Source organism: Nuphar pumila, chromosome 12, assembly GCF_984573655.1.
Source record: "Nuphar pumila chromosome 12, dmNupPumi1.hap1.1, whole genome shotgun sequence".
Classification (NCBI taxonomy): domain Eukaryota; kingdom Viridiplantae; phylum Streptophyta; class Magnoliopsida; order Nymphaeales; family Nymphaeaceae; genus Nuphar; species Nuphar pumila.
In genome coordinates this window covers 1,764,210-1,780,203 of record NC_143260.1, presented here as the reverse complement: position 1 = coordinate 1,780,203, position 15,994 = coordinate 1,764,210, and positions in this window count along the sequence as shown.

Sequence of the window (15,994 nt, the reverse complement as noted above, 5' to 3'; positions counted from 1 at the left end):
AAATATCAACAAAAAATTCACTTGTAAAAGTTTGCTTTCTAGTTTTAATCACTTTTTCGTGATTTTTGGCCCATAAAAACGCAATGTCACGTTGAAGATTAAATTTCAATTTATTATGAGGAAAAAGTTCATGTTATTTTAAGAAGGGATCGCACATCTGCTTCTAAAGAGGGCAAGGCGATTGCCTTAGAACAGGGTTATAGCCTTATAGGGCTAAAACTGGATAGAATATGGGTCAGATCATATTGAATCAGATGCAGCATGGTAGGGTTGAATCTGGATAGGAGACATATACGGCAAAAAATAATAAAAACTAAGCTTGTAACATGTAAAAAATGAAATCAGGTTGGATTTGATCAGAGTCCCAATCGGATCAAACCTAAAATACTGATCCAAATCCTAAAATAATGTGTCGGATTCGGTTCTGGTATCCAATTATAACAGATCCATTTGCAGCCTAAGGTAGCCTGCAAAGGGATCAGATATGGTCAGATGTCTGATCCAGTCCTGCATGTTATTTCCAGATTTAGATTTTTTTTGTAAAATTCAAATGTTCATTCGAATCAGATTACTTTCAGCTTTGGGTCAGTATTTTAATTCTGATCTGGAATTCATCCCAATCAAAATCCGACCCAATTACATTTTTCACATGTAAATGGCTTGTTTTTGTTCTGTGTTTTTTTTGGATCTAGTATGACCATGTGTATTTCAAATTTGGATCTCATTTCTGATTCAAATGTTCATTCGAAGAGTCTTGAATGTTACATATTTTGGCGGGGAAATTTTCAAAACAGTGTAAGGAGAAAAAGGGGGAATGACAATGCACAAAAGACTGCACTATAGTGTTCAGAAAAATGAAGTTGAGTTTGAAGGATCAATAACTGGTAAAAATTCATTGCCGATAAAACTTTTAATAGTTTCAGTGAAATTATTGTCTCCTTGCTTTTATCGTCGAAAGGGGACGATAAAAGCAAAGTGACCAATTTCACTGCAAGGATGACTAGTTGGCTACCGTTCTACAAGTTTTCTTTTCTTTTTCCTTTTCCTTTATTTTTTGATTGGTAACTTTGGATTTTGTACCATGTTTTGATGGCAATTCATGGAACTGTATATGAAGATTTACATTGTGTTATTAATCAGATATATTTTCTGTGGGAACCATGTCCATGCTATCTCCTTTTCTTCTCCTTTTCCACTTTTTCTGTATGATTTGGTTTATGATGATCATGATGCTAAAGCCGTCCAGTATGCCCCTCCGCACTGGCTCGTTGGAGTGCTTATAATCCGAGTCCAGCCCCACTGGGTTTCATCTGTTCTCCGTAGCTCTCCCAACTGTTCCAATAGAAGATTTGATTTAGAATTCCCCAAATGGGTAGCCAAGAAACCAATGAACTTGCAAGAAGAGCGTGTTTTAGCTACTAAAAGATTAGTTTTGATTTCAGTGGAAGTATGAATTCCATCACTCACACTGCCATCTCTTAGCTCAAAGATAACAGCCCCTTCGGAAAATGGTATCGGTCGAATCGGTGCCACCTGCATAAAAAGAAGAAATTAGTTGACAATCTGAGATCGATATGGCAACAACCATATCTGCATCGTTTTTAGAAACACTGCTCTCTCTCTCTCTCTCTCTCTCTCTCTCTCTCTCTCCTGTTTTTAAGCATATCAAAATTTTCTCACGCAATTTTCAATGTGAATCAGGTTTCCCTTGAGAATCTGAAGCATCTGAACGCATTATTTCAACAATATGAGAACCAGAGAAAACGATGTTTGTCTATCGGAAATTAGTTTGGGTATGCATGTTTTCTCCTATTTATTCTACTTGCCAGACATGGATCAGTATATTCACAATAAATGAATGTCTATTTGAATTTCTGAATGAATCGGTAGTATATTTCCCATAAAAGTTTCCATCTTCCAAATGGCTCATGAGAATTTCCTGAATATAGACACATCTCACTTGAATAGGGATGCTACAATTCTTGCACTATTCTGACTGGATGCTAGTCAGATCTATGACTTGAAAATTTCATCTGTAATATTTGTAATATTTTCCTTTGAAACTCGGACTTTCTGCTCCTTTCCTCTTTCCGTCTTGTCTTGGGACTCAGTTGCTGTATTTCCCTAAGAAATGAACTACAAAAATCTACTTCCGGAAATACAAATCTGCTGACCGAAATGTATGACCAAGAAATGACATCCCTTTCATGGAACCACAACTAGATTTTGGTGTCAAGAATGAGAAGACATGGTAGCCATGCAAGACCACAAAACAGAGCTAAAATTGGAGGGACTAATTTTGAGTGTTATAAAACTTTAGAACTTACCCACAACAGTATAACCTCAGGTAGACTTGTTTTGCTTCATTGCACATGCATGGATGCTTTATCATGGAATAGAACTTGCTACTGACCTTTGGATTGCAGTTGCTACCAACAAAGTTTATGCCAAGTGCATTTAGACTGAGATCAGGTATGGCGTCTTCATTATCGTAATCATGTGTGATGTCCTGGCTGCTAACATCATTAGCCTCTGAATTTCCTGTTGATATGGTCCGAGATTCAGACTCCATATTTTCCGTGGATGGAAAGCCATAGCGTTTCCATTTCCATGCCCTGTCCTGTAAGTATCTGAGGTAAACATGACCATCCGAGCCAATGATAAATAACTGGTTCCCCTGAAAGCTAGGACCAGGTGCTGCAGCAACAATTATATTCTTGTGTGGTGTCCCATGTTCCACCCAGTTCCATCCATCTAACGGATTCCAGTGATATTCTACAAGGCCACCATCTTCTGATCGCATGAACAGTGAGCCGGATAGAGATGAAGTGGATGGTCTCATCACAGTTCTAGGTAATCTTGATAGAGATAAATGTGGGGATTGATCATGCTCATGCCATAGTTCTGTAACTTTGTTGAACTGATAAAGTCAACCATTACTCCCAGTGGCAAATACTATATTAGATCTTAATCCTTCCTGATCCACTATCGAACTGACTTTTATGTTTTGGGGGTTTCGGCAGTCCTTCCACACAAATTTCCTCAAAGAAACCTGTAGAAGTATAGATTATCACTTGTTCAACAATCTTGAACAGAAACATAATGCTAAAATCAAGCATTTGAATTTTGCTGTCCTTGTGTTACACTAAAAAATTTCACTTACTGTAAATCGAAGCAGTCTCCCATTTTTATTGATGAAAAATAGTGAATCTTCTGCTGTGGCCACTTGAGCTTTACCAGGCATTCCATCCCAAGGAGGACCTATGGCTACTCTTCTTCCTTTACTCATTGAGGTGCAATTTACCCAAGCCAGGCCATCCGTATTTCTCTCTCTTATAAATAAGCTACCATGCGTGTCAACCAAGAACAAACTTCCATTATAAATTCCTAATATGCCTTTCATAGGATTTGGGTGCTCATGTCTGAGCCACAACCAGATGCCTTCGGTGTAAAGATACTCAAAAGTCGTACATTATCTGTTACAAGGAAGAACGATCTGTCTGCCTGCATGGCTCGCATGCGGAAGCTAGTTTGGATACCTTCTGCTAAAAAGTTGCTTTGATCTAAAGCCTCTGGATGACTGTTGTTATAATTAAGTGGCATGATGTAACTTTGATATTCTCGTGCTTTTCTTCTTCTGGTTGTTGATATGCTGCCTGAATCATCTAGTTCTTCTTCACCGACTGTATCCTTCATCCCAGCAATGCAATTTGATGGGCCACGCCCTCCTATGCAATACTCTGCATTCCATCCTTCCGTTTCTGGGGCTTCCATGATACTCCATTCATACTTGGGTGATGCTTTTCTTCTTGCATGAGCTTGAATAGCTGGCCCTAAGCTAGGGCCACCAATGCCTGATAAATGGATCTCCCCAACTCTTCCATCATCAAGCGGAAACAACATCCTTCCAGCTTGAAGTTGCAGTCCTGAAATGCCTCGTGCCACCTTTGCATGTGGTGGGTGCATATGATTGATCCATGCTTCTGAGGTTGGATTACCCTGTGGTACTGCATTTTATGAAAAAGTAAATGTTGGTCTTGCTCTTTACAGTTCAGATGTGATCCTTTTCTTAAAAGAAGCAATATTCAAATAAATGCAGGACAATCTGAAGTGACAGCGATGCAGCTTCTATTTATTTGTTTAAATTTTTTGAAGAGAATCTGCATGGAACTAAATATTAGTTATCCTGTTGAAACAGTGCATGCAAAGAACCAAATGTTTGTGGGATTTTATTAAGAGGACAACTTATCCTTGAAATTTACTTTATATTTCGAACCTTCCAGGATTATGTTTATGTCCTATTTTCACATTTTACACATGTCAGACATAGCAAGTGGCCAGCTTCTGTTTCAGTTTCATATAATCCTTACCTAGGTACATAAGATAAACATTTCATATCTCCAGAAGCAACTTGTGACATAAAAAGTTCAATCTGCAAACTATGCAAGGAAACTTTGTAAGTGTTTCAATCTGCAAGCTAACCAGGAGCCCATAGTATCTCACAGCTGAGGCGTGCATTTGTATTTGGTAGTTTCCTGCATCTTATTGACTTTTTGTTCCTATTTTAATAAACTCTTCTGTAGGTACTTGATGACTGGAGTTTGCTTATTTCCAGTCCATACCGAATTTATCTGTAGCTTTTTGGTACTCTGCATGTAAATTGTCTGTGTCATTCTGTGTTCATTTTTGGTGTCCTTTGTTTCATCTGTGATCTCTTGATATCTGAAGTTTGTTTTGCGTCTATTATTTTGATTCACTCCTTGTCCTGATACTGAGAGAAGCTCTGATGTCAATTACATACATTTGAACTGCAAGATATGTTTTTCAGTAGGCATATGGAGAAACTTGTCTGCATTATCCAATTCTGGATAATGGCCGTTTCAAGCCCAGTATCCATATTAGTTGCTTTTGACATGCAGAATATGAGTATGATTTATAGCTAGAAAATACACTTTATTGAAGAAAATATGTTGACAAAAGGAGGGACAGAATTGGCTGATCTCATTTTGAAGTAGGAAATCTTATAGCTCACCTGAATTTTTGGAGGTCTGATATTCATAGACGGATCCACTTATTGTAGTAAGGAACAATGAGTGAGATTTTGCATTTAATTCATTCGATGCAGTTGGTGTTATCACACTCAGTTGATGACCTCTAGGAACTCCATGAATTATCCATTTCCATTTTCTTTGATGCAATTTCCTCTCTATGAAATCTCCTCTCTATGAGAATTCCATGCTGTAGTTTACCAAGATTTTTAGGTTTTAGATGATTTTCAAAAGAAATATGTCCATACATTGTAGAATACCTTAGATAGAGAGCATAAACTTGAAAAATGTATCTAGCTTAACTGTGCAATGATTAACTACATGAATCAGTTGCATCATCAAATTTAGGTTAAATATGCAACTAGAAGAATTTCCATTTATTTGTGTAGAGAGATGCACCGAACCCTAGGTAGAGAGAGAGAGAGAGTGAGAGAGAGAGAGAGAGAGAGAGAGAGAGAGAGAGAGAGAGAGAGAGAGAGAGAGAGAGACGGCTGCACAGGAAGAAAAAACTCGTTAATTCATATTAGGGCTGCTCTCTATGTTAAATAGAGAGAGGCTAAAAGAATAAATTACATCTAAGTCCATTATTAAGTAAAAATATCAAATAACTTCCAAACTAAGAAGATTTAAACTTAAACCACCTATTCTCAACACTCCCCCTCAAGCTGGAGCATAGATATCAATCATGCTCAGCTTGTCACAACATTTTGAGAAATTTGGTCTAGCAAGGGGTTTTGTAAACATATCTGCAACTTGATCTTCCGACTTTAGATATTTGGTAGTGATATGTCCAACTTGAATCATATCCCTTACGTAGTGGCAATCAACTTCAATGTGCTTTGTTCTCTCATGAAAGACAGGATTGTTCGCTATATATGTTCAACTTTGTTATCGCACATCATGGTTATAGGAGAGGAAACCTTCACCTGAAGATCATGAAGAACAATACGAACCCACATCAATTCAGCAGCTGTTTGGGCCATAGCCCGATATTCTGATTCTGCACTCGACTTGGAAACCACATTTTGTTTCTTACTTCTCCAAGAAATCAAGTTGTCTCCCAAAAACACACAGAATCCTGTGGTAGATTTTCTATCTACTACAAATCCAACATAGTCAGCATCAGAATATGCCACTATCTCCAGAGTTCCACCTTTCCTGAACAATAACCCCTTTCCAGGAGAAGATTTTAGATATCTGAAAATCATTATGGCTGCATTCCAGTGTACCTCAGTTGGTTTGTCCATAAACTGGCTAACTTTGCTTACTGCTAAAGCAATATCCGGCCTCGTCACAGTTACATATAATAGCTTCCCTACTAGGGAGCGATAGTTTTTGCTATCAACTGGTTTTGACCATTCTTCAAACAACTGAACTTTATGGTCCATGGGAATATTTGCTGGTTTAGCTCCCAACATTCCCGTTTCCTTTAATAAGTCAAGAACATACTTCCGTTGAGACAAAACCATCCCTTCACGGCTCCTAGCAACTTCTATACCCAGGAAATATCTAAGTGAACCAAGGTCTTTTGTAACAAAGTGCTTTTGAAGATGAGCCTTTGTGTTTTCAATATCTTTCACATTGTCTCCTGTAAGAATGATGTCATTCACATATACCACCATAACAACTATGCCTGAGTTAGTTTTCTTGATAAATAGAGTATGATCTACCGCTGACCTATTAAAGCCAAAGCCTGACATCACTTCAAAAAACTTTTGAAATCATGCGCGAGGACTCTGTTTCAAGCCATAAATCGCCTTTCTCAATCTACACACCTTCTGACACTCCCCTTCAACCTCGAAACCTGGAGGTTGTTGCATGTAGACAGTCTCAGATAGATCTCCATATAGAAATGCATTTTTCACATCTAATTGGCACAAGCTCCAACCATGTTGAACAACTACTGAGAGAACAAGACGAATGGTACTCATCCGTGCAACATGAGAAAAGGTTTCAAAGAAGTCAATACCATATGTCTGAGTATACCTTTTCACTACTAATCTGGCCTTGTACCTTTCAATAGAACCATCAGATTTGTACTTTATTGTATATACCCATTTACATCCAACAATGTCAGCATCTGCTGGGGAATCAACTAGATCCCATGTATGCTGAGATACTAAAGCATCCATTTCTTCTTGCATAGCCAGCTTCCAGCGATTATCAAGCTCTGCCTGTTGATAGTTCAGAGGAATAGTTTCAGCAGATAAGGCTGAAATAAAAGACTTCATCTGATTTCCAATTCTGGCATCAGAGACAAAAATGAGATATGGGATATAAGGTACATTGTCGTGTCCCCTTTCGTAGAACAATAGGCCTGTTATCATCATCATGAAGATCACTATTGTCAGTAGAACTTACCTCAGGAGAAGAAGAAGATGAAGGCACTTGCAGAGGTGGAGCTCTACGCACATATACCAATGGAGGATTATGAAATTTGGAAGAGGATGAAGTTTGGTTCGGTAATGAGGGCACAGATTCCAAAGGAAAATGAGGTATAGGTAATGGAAAAGACTCAGCTGGATCAACCTGCAATGGAGAACCGGTACTAGAGTAATATGGAGTGGATTCCAAGAAAGATACATCCGCACTGACATACTCTCGGCGAGAAATAGGATCATAGCATCGATATCCCTTTTGATTTTTGGGATAACCTATAAATATGCATTTTGTAGCTTGAGCAACTAATTTATCACGGTCAGGACCAAGTTTGTAGACAAAACAAACACATCCAAATATTTTGGGCGAGAAAGAAAAGAGTGGGGCATTAAGTTTTAGGATATGTAATAGAATTTGATCACCCACGGAAGATGAAGGCATGCGGTTGATCAGATAACAAGCAGTGGTAATCGCATCACCCCAGTATAATGCAGGAACATTAGATTGAATCATAATGGTCTGGGCAACATCAAGCAGGTGCCTATGTTTTCACTCAACCACCCCATTTTGTTGAGATGAATAGGCACAAGAAGCTTGAGGTTGGATGCCATGATCTTGGTAAAATTGTAACAGAACTTTTGATTTAAACTCAAGAGCATTATCAATACGAACAATCTTGACAATAGATTCAAACTAAGTTTTTATTTCAAGAATTAAGGATTTGATAATACTTGGAACTTCAGATTGTTCTTTTATTGAAAACACCCATGACAACTTAGAGAAGTCATCAACAATAACTAGATAGTATCGACACTGAGTCCTAGTAGGAATCTTACTAGGACCCCATACATCTGCATGAAGAAGTTCAAAAACTTTATTACTAGACTGACTCTGACTCGAAGGGAATGAACTTCGATGATGCTTGCCCAGTTGACATGCTTCACACTGAAATGATTGGTGGAAAGAATTTGAGGAAAGACCGAACGAAGCTTTGGCAATAAAGGATGACCAAGACGACGATGCCACTGAACAAGACTGAATGAGTGTTCCACTGCAGCATGAACATTACCCATTGGATGATGTAGGTAGTAAACTCCATTTTCTTCATAGCCTCTACCAATCTTCTTCCCCGTCAGCAAATCCTGAAAATGACAACCCATCAGATCAAATATTACTCTACAGTTTTGTTCTTTTATAAGGCAACTAACAGAGAGTAAACTTTGAGGAAAGTTTAGAGCATGAAGAACATTTTGCAACTGTAATGAGGAGGATATAGAAATATTTCCCTGACCAACAACCGGGGAGGAACTCCCATCGGCTAATGAGACTCCTCGATGAGCATTAATATCCTTTAGATCTGAAAAAACAAGTGAATTTCCACACAAATGTCTGGATGCACCAGAGTCAATAATCCACTTACTGTCAGTCGAATGAAGATGATTTCCGGTTGAATAGGCAACACCAACTACAGGAGGGGTGGAACTCAAAGGACGAAGAGCTATCAGCTCATCATATTCAGCACGACTGAGGGTGATACTACTGTCACTTGCAGAGATATTTTCCTATACCTTTGTTGCCTCGAGAGTAGTAACATTTGCTTTAGGAGCATATGACTTTGATGAAGAAGAGGTTGGCCGACCATGCTTATCCCAGCAATGATCTTCTAAATGTCCAGATTTTCCACAGAATGTACATTGAAGCTTTCCTCTGCCTCCCATACCTCGTCTACGACCTCGTCCTCTGATATTCTAAAGATTTCCACGCCCATAACCAGATGAGACAACAAGAGCAGATGACTGAGTCACAAGCTGAGATTGTGGAAGAGAGACTGCAAGTCTACTCAGACGATTATATGCCTCAGCAAGAGTAGGTACATCTAAACCAGTCAACATTTGGACTTTTGCAACAGAGAATTCTAAAGATAAACCTGTAAGAAACTGAGCAACCATAGTTTGTTCTTGATGATCTTTTTGTTTCGAACAACAGAGGGGTCTGTGAGCATTAAGTCTTTCAAAGACAGCTTTGACAGAGGCATAGTACTGGGCCAAGGTCTGATCTCCCTGCTGTAAATTATATATCTCCTGTTCAACTTGCAGGATACGACTCACATTAGTCTCTTGTGAGTACGTATCTCGAAGATTGTCCCACATCTGTTTGGCTGTATTATAGTAAATTAAACCATCTGCAATAGGGGGTTCAACACTATTCATAATCCACGACATAACTATGTCATTATCTTCATCCCAGGTAACATATTTTCCCACTTTTTCAGTGGGTTCGTCTTCCAACAAGATATGTTTTCTACGATGTCCAGATACCGACATCATAAACGTTCTGGACCACTTGACATAGTTAGTTTTATTCAACCTTATAGAAGAGCCGTACGAAAAGGGATTGGCAAATGCCTTATACTCTCCAATATGTTCCATTTTGGAATCACATTTCGAAGTTTCAGCCATACTGAAGATATACTTCTGTTTCAGCAGAGATAAAAATCTGGACAGACTTCAATCAACACAGGAAATAGCGTGTGTTACACTCACACATCAACCGATACGACAACCAGCAATTGTTCACACACACAAAAAAAACCACGACAGTAAGGAACAACAGCCCACAACAAGAATATTTTCCCAGCACAACAGAGAATCAAGCCTGCAGTTTCCACGACAGTAGTGAACAACAACCCACAAACATGAATAATAGTTTTAAATTTTTTTTCTTCAGCACAGCAGGGAATCACGACCAACATAACTATGCATACGCAAAAACTGAATCATAACAGAGGTTGCTCCCAGACATATATAGCTCGACATTCAGTCATATCTCAATCACGAGCAATAGCACAACAAGTGCGATTGTTGTTTCTCCCAAATAACAGGAAGTCACAACAGGAAATCACGAAAACAAAAAAAACCATGACAAGGAGATTGCTGTTGTGCCCAAACATCAGGATATCACGGCAATAAAACTCGGCAACAGAACATCACGACAGACAAACTCGGCAACAGAGAATCACGGCAGGAAATCATGGCAGGGACAAAACTCGGCAACAAGGAATCACGACAAAGAAAAAACCAAAAACGAGGAGCTACCAGATGTGATCATCGCAAAATTTTTCCTCTCGTAATACTCTCTTTCTTTCTCTTCCTTTCCTACCTCTATGTCCTCCTTTTGAAGGGAGAAAATAGAAGTCGGAAAGTGAAGAGAGAAGAGAAAAGAAGGGAAGAGAAGAGGAACTCTTTTGCGGGTCTCACTTGACCTTAATTTTAAAAATATTTGAAATAACTCGCCTCCGTTTTTGAAATATTTGCGGGAAAACTGGGCGACAGGATCCGCTCGTCGGTACGAGGTTCGACCGTTCCTGGCGCCTTTACCAGGGGTAATCGAACCAAGGGTCGAATTTTATGCCTTTTGCTTTGTAAAGAATTTATCTAAGTTTTTATCCTAAGTCTAAATGCACAATGAATCATGCTTGTGCAATATGCAAAGATGTATGCTCTTTTTGAAAATATTTTGAAGAATTTCCAAGTGAAATTGATAAAGTGAAGAAATGATTCCTAACTTAGAACTTAAGATTAAAATTCTAAGTTTTTAGAATAATCAAGAGCTTGGGAAGATAAATCTAGATCTGGAAAGAGATGGTTTTTTTTGAGAGAGAAGAAGAAAGAATTTCTCTAAGTCATAAATGGACTTTGAGTCAGAAATAGAAATGAAAATGGAATTGAATCAGTAGGAAATATAGAATTGGGAAATTTGAACGAAATTTGAGAAATGGAATTGATTTAAAAGTTGGATTTTCAAGATGAAATCCGAATCCAATATCTGGATTCTGAATAGAGTTCAAAAGTTGGATTTTGAATTCAGGATCTGAAATGGGAACTTGATTTGAAATCAGGAATGAAATGGAATTGGTTCAAATGAATTGGAACCAAGATGGAATTTGGATTTTGAAATTTTGAATGGAATTGGATTTAAGATTTGGAATCCAAGATGGTATTTGGATCTGAAATCTAAGATCCAAGATAGGGTTGGACTCTGGATCCTAAGATGGAATTGGATCTGAAGTCTGAGATAAAAAATAGAATTGGATTCTGGATCCTAGGATGGATTCGGATCTGAAGTCTGAGATCCAATGTAGGATTGGGTTCTGGATCCTATAATGGATTTGGATCCGAAGTCTAAGATCCAAAGGAGAATTGGGTTCTGGATCCTAGAATGAATTTTTAGATCTGTGATATGGGATCCAAGGTGAATTGGGTTCTGGATCCTAAGAATTGGAATTTGGATCTGAATCTGAGACCCAAAGTAGGGTTGGATTCTGGATCCTAAGAATTGGAATTCGGATCCGAATCTGAGATCCAATGGTAGAATGAGGATCTGGATCCTAAGAGAAATTTGGATCTATGATTGAAGATCCAAAGTGGAATAAGGAATTGGATCCTAAGAGAAATTTGGATCTATGATTGGAGATCCAAAGTGGAATAAGGATTTGGATCCTAAATGGAATTTGGAGTTAAATCCAAAAGATGAATCAAGAATTTCTAAGTTTAATTTGAAAAAAATGAAATCTTGAATATACAGATGAATTTCAAAGTCAAATTAAACCTTGAATTTCTGAATTTTGGAATTTAGAAGATGAATCGAGAGTCTCAAAGTTAAAATTGAACTTTGAGTTTTGATTAGAGTTTTGAATATAAAATGAATTTGGAATTTCAAAGTCAAATTGAACTTTGAAATCCGATTTGAATTTGAATAAAAATGACTTTGGAATCTCAAAGTTAAATTAAACTTTGAGATTGAAAATAAAATTGAATTTGAAAATGAAAGGATGAATTGGATTTTATAAGAATTTGAAGATAGATTGAGGAAGATATTTACATCACTTGGAATTTTTGAAAAAGGAACTTTGAAAATATGATGCAGTTCTATCCTAAATGATGAATGATTTTGAAGAATTTTGAATTTGGATTTTGAAAAGCTATTTCATTCTTTAAATGAATTAAAATAAGATTAAAGATATAATACATCCTTGACTATGGTCATTGAATGTATTATATAATAATCTATATTTAAATTCAGGAGAAGAATAAAATACATTTGGTGCTTTTATAGAATTTAAAATGAAATTAACTCTCAATATACCCTGACTATGGCCATTGGTATATATTTTGAGTTAATTTTAAGTTAAATTCTAATAAAAGGAGAAAATATTTAAGGAAACATGATGAGTTTTAAAAACGGATCCAGTGTGGATCCAGTGTTACTTCGTAAAAGATAAAAATCATAAGTTTTGTCCACACCCTGACTATGGCCATTGATGTGGATCATCAACTTAGGATTAATTTACCTCTTACGAAATGGTGCACGTGCCATTCATGTTTCACCCATGTGAGATTTTGAGAAATAAAGGCAAAAGCATGAAAACAAGTAATTCATGGTAGTTTACAATGCTCATTCATTCTATCTAAAGCCGGAAATGTAAATTCTCATTATATCTAGCTATTACAATACATGAAATCAAATATACAACTCTAAATAATGATATCTTCCACCCATTTCCTGAAAAAACACTTGGTCAATAGAAGAAAGTGTCACCTTGACTTCAAAGATATAAAATGTGATGTTCATATGAACATATGGAAAATGATATATGCCTCTATGTACATATGTATATACGTACATGTACACGTATATGTGCGTATATACATATATATAGTATAGATACATATGGCCCATATACTAAGTAGATGAAACATGCCAACCATGCATATAATAAAGTGTCTAAGAAGTGGCAGGGAGTGTAGGCAGCTATTGCACTGGCTGGGGTGTGTATATGCTGTGAAAAGGAAAGGGAAGAGATGAAGGTAGTGAGGTGCCAGTGGTAATGAAGACACTAATGCAACAGGGAGGACAGCAGGTGGGTACTGTGGAAATGGGGTGTTGTGGTGCATTAATATGAAAAACTTGAAATGCTATGCCGGTGAAGTGAAGTCGTGGACGACAGTAGGTGTGAAAAAGGGGACAGGTAAGGCTATAATAAAGTCTTGGCATTGGTAGCAGTGATCAGAAAAAGGTGCTGCAAGTGGAAGTCCCATAGTGCAGTTTTATGAAAGGAGTACAGCCTGTGAGGGATGATGGGCAGCTGGAGCTAAGAGGCTGATTAAAAGCTTGAATGACATACTATGAAGGATGTCATAAATGTGGGTGTTTAGGCAAATGTTACAGGAGTGTTCAAGGTGGAAGTGATGGAGAAGTGACTGATGTGGGTCAGTAGTGATGGAATGATAACAGAATCACAACAATGATAGGCACTGCTCGTGAACATGTGAGAGCTATGGCAGGACCTAGCATTGCTGCCGATGTCCAAGAAAGAGAGCAAATAACAGTACAGGTGAATGAGAGCCATGATATTTAAAGAATTTCTGCTGCTGAGTGCAAATACCTTTAGCGGCAAGAAAGAATTCATATATAGCAAATTTGGAAATGGAAAGATGTGAGATGCAGAAGTAATATATGAATGTAAAATTCATAGTGGAACGTGTGGGTGACAAGGTGCTACTGGAGATGAGGGAGTCTTGATGCTGCGGAGGATGTAGCCTTTGGTCTATTGGCTTGATCTCAGAACATTCCAGTTACATGGGTGACCTGGGCTGGTTTGCTCAAGATATGATTTGTTTACAATGGACAGATTAGGAGGCTCCACATAAACTAGATGAGATGGTTGCTATATACTCAAACCTGTTACAAGTGTTGTTTGATAACACACAAGTATGGGATCTGAGAAAAAAAAAAAATACATGTACAGGTGAAAACATTTCAATATGCTGAATACATGTTGTGATAACACACACAAAAAAAAAAAAAAACAAGAATTCAAAAGAATGGCTTATTACACATGACGAAGAGAAGAAAGGGAAGAATTTATCCACATTATTGTCATAATGGCTAATGATTAACCATAAAGTTTTAGTTTGCTCACCCTATTCATCTCAAATTTCACCCTGTTTGAAAACTAAAAAATTCATAACAATATACCAGCATTCTTACCTTCATGATACACACATACTATATAGGGGTCTGAACAAGTTATACTTAGGAAGTGATAAAACAATCACGTTAAGAAAAAATGAACTAAATGCCCTACAGGAAAATGAAGACTGAACGTGACGCAGATAATGCATAGGCAAAGGTAGAAAACAGTGCCTAGGTAACGTTTTTTTTTTTTCAGCAGCTAAATGGTTTTTTTTTTTTTACCTACCTACCTGATGGATTGACCCTTATTTGATCTCAGATGACTAGTTACAACAGCTCTTGAGATACAATTTAAAGACTCAAAAGAAAAATCAGAAAAAGGGCAGGCTATGGTCAGGGGTTGCGGATGACATGGTAAATACAGAATGTGATGTAATACAAAATTTAATGGGAGGCATTGCAGGGGAGTGATTAAACCAAACAGACATACGTAATGACATGCAGGTATGCTAATGCCGAGATAAACATTGCTGCGTCCAAGTGATGGTGCAGAGGTGCAGTGCAAATGATGAAGAGAGATAATTATGCAGATGGTGAAGTGGTGAATCATGTTGCAACGAGGAATGCTGTAGTGAAACACAATATATAAAAGGAGCTCTGGCATAAAACCGTGAGCCACAATAATAATTGCACAGATGTTCAAAACGTCAAGGGGTGGAGATGGTGTTAGGAACTAACAAAGGTAAAAAAAAAATAAAAAAAATAAAAAAAAAAATAAAAGAAATAAATAAATAACTAAACAATACGCAGGAATGTAAAAGATGGAAGGGTACAGGAACGAAATGGATTCATACCTTATCGATTGGATTGTGTGATGACCAAATTTCACTATCCCCAAAGTGTCCTTAATGAGCTTTTTTTTTTACAGTGATCAGAATCCAAACTGAATCCACCTCTACTTTCATATGTCGAAGACTAGCGTCCACCAAATTCACGAACTGTAGACGAAATCCATACTTCCTAAATTTACTGCTAAAACCACCCCAGAAGGATACGCTGATGGCTCGGTTTTTACCATTTTGAATTTTATTGAGTGGGCTCCATCGTGAGTCAATCACACAGTAAGCACTATCATGCTATTTGGATTCATGCCACAGGTTGGTACTTCAAATTCAGGTTCACACGGCCAACTGATCTTAGCAACTAGGTTTTATCTCAGCAGGGCAATCTTAGCAAATTGGTTTTATCAAAGAATCATGATCAACATATTGATCTGATCTCACAGCAATTCATCTATGGCCATCCATCCTTAGTATTGGGCTTCATACAGTGTATACAACTCATAGAGTTGGGCGTAATAGGAATAAACAGGAAAGGGGAAGCAAAAAATGAAGAAACGATGCACAAAAGAGTTAAATAGACTCAAATATAGATTAAAGTTCTAAGCCAAAATGGATCGGTGAGGCCATTGTGAGGCATCACCGGTTACCATCATGTAAAGCAGTGTTCTACAAGATGAAATTGAAGATCTAATACGAATCAAAATTGAAATGAGCACAGGGAATTGAACTACAGATGAGAGACGGATAGCG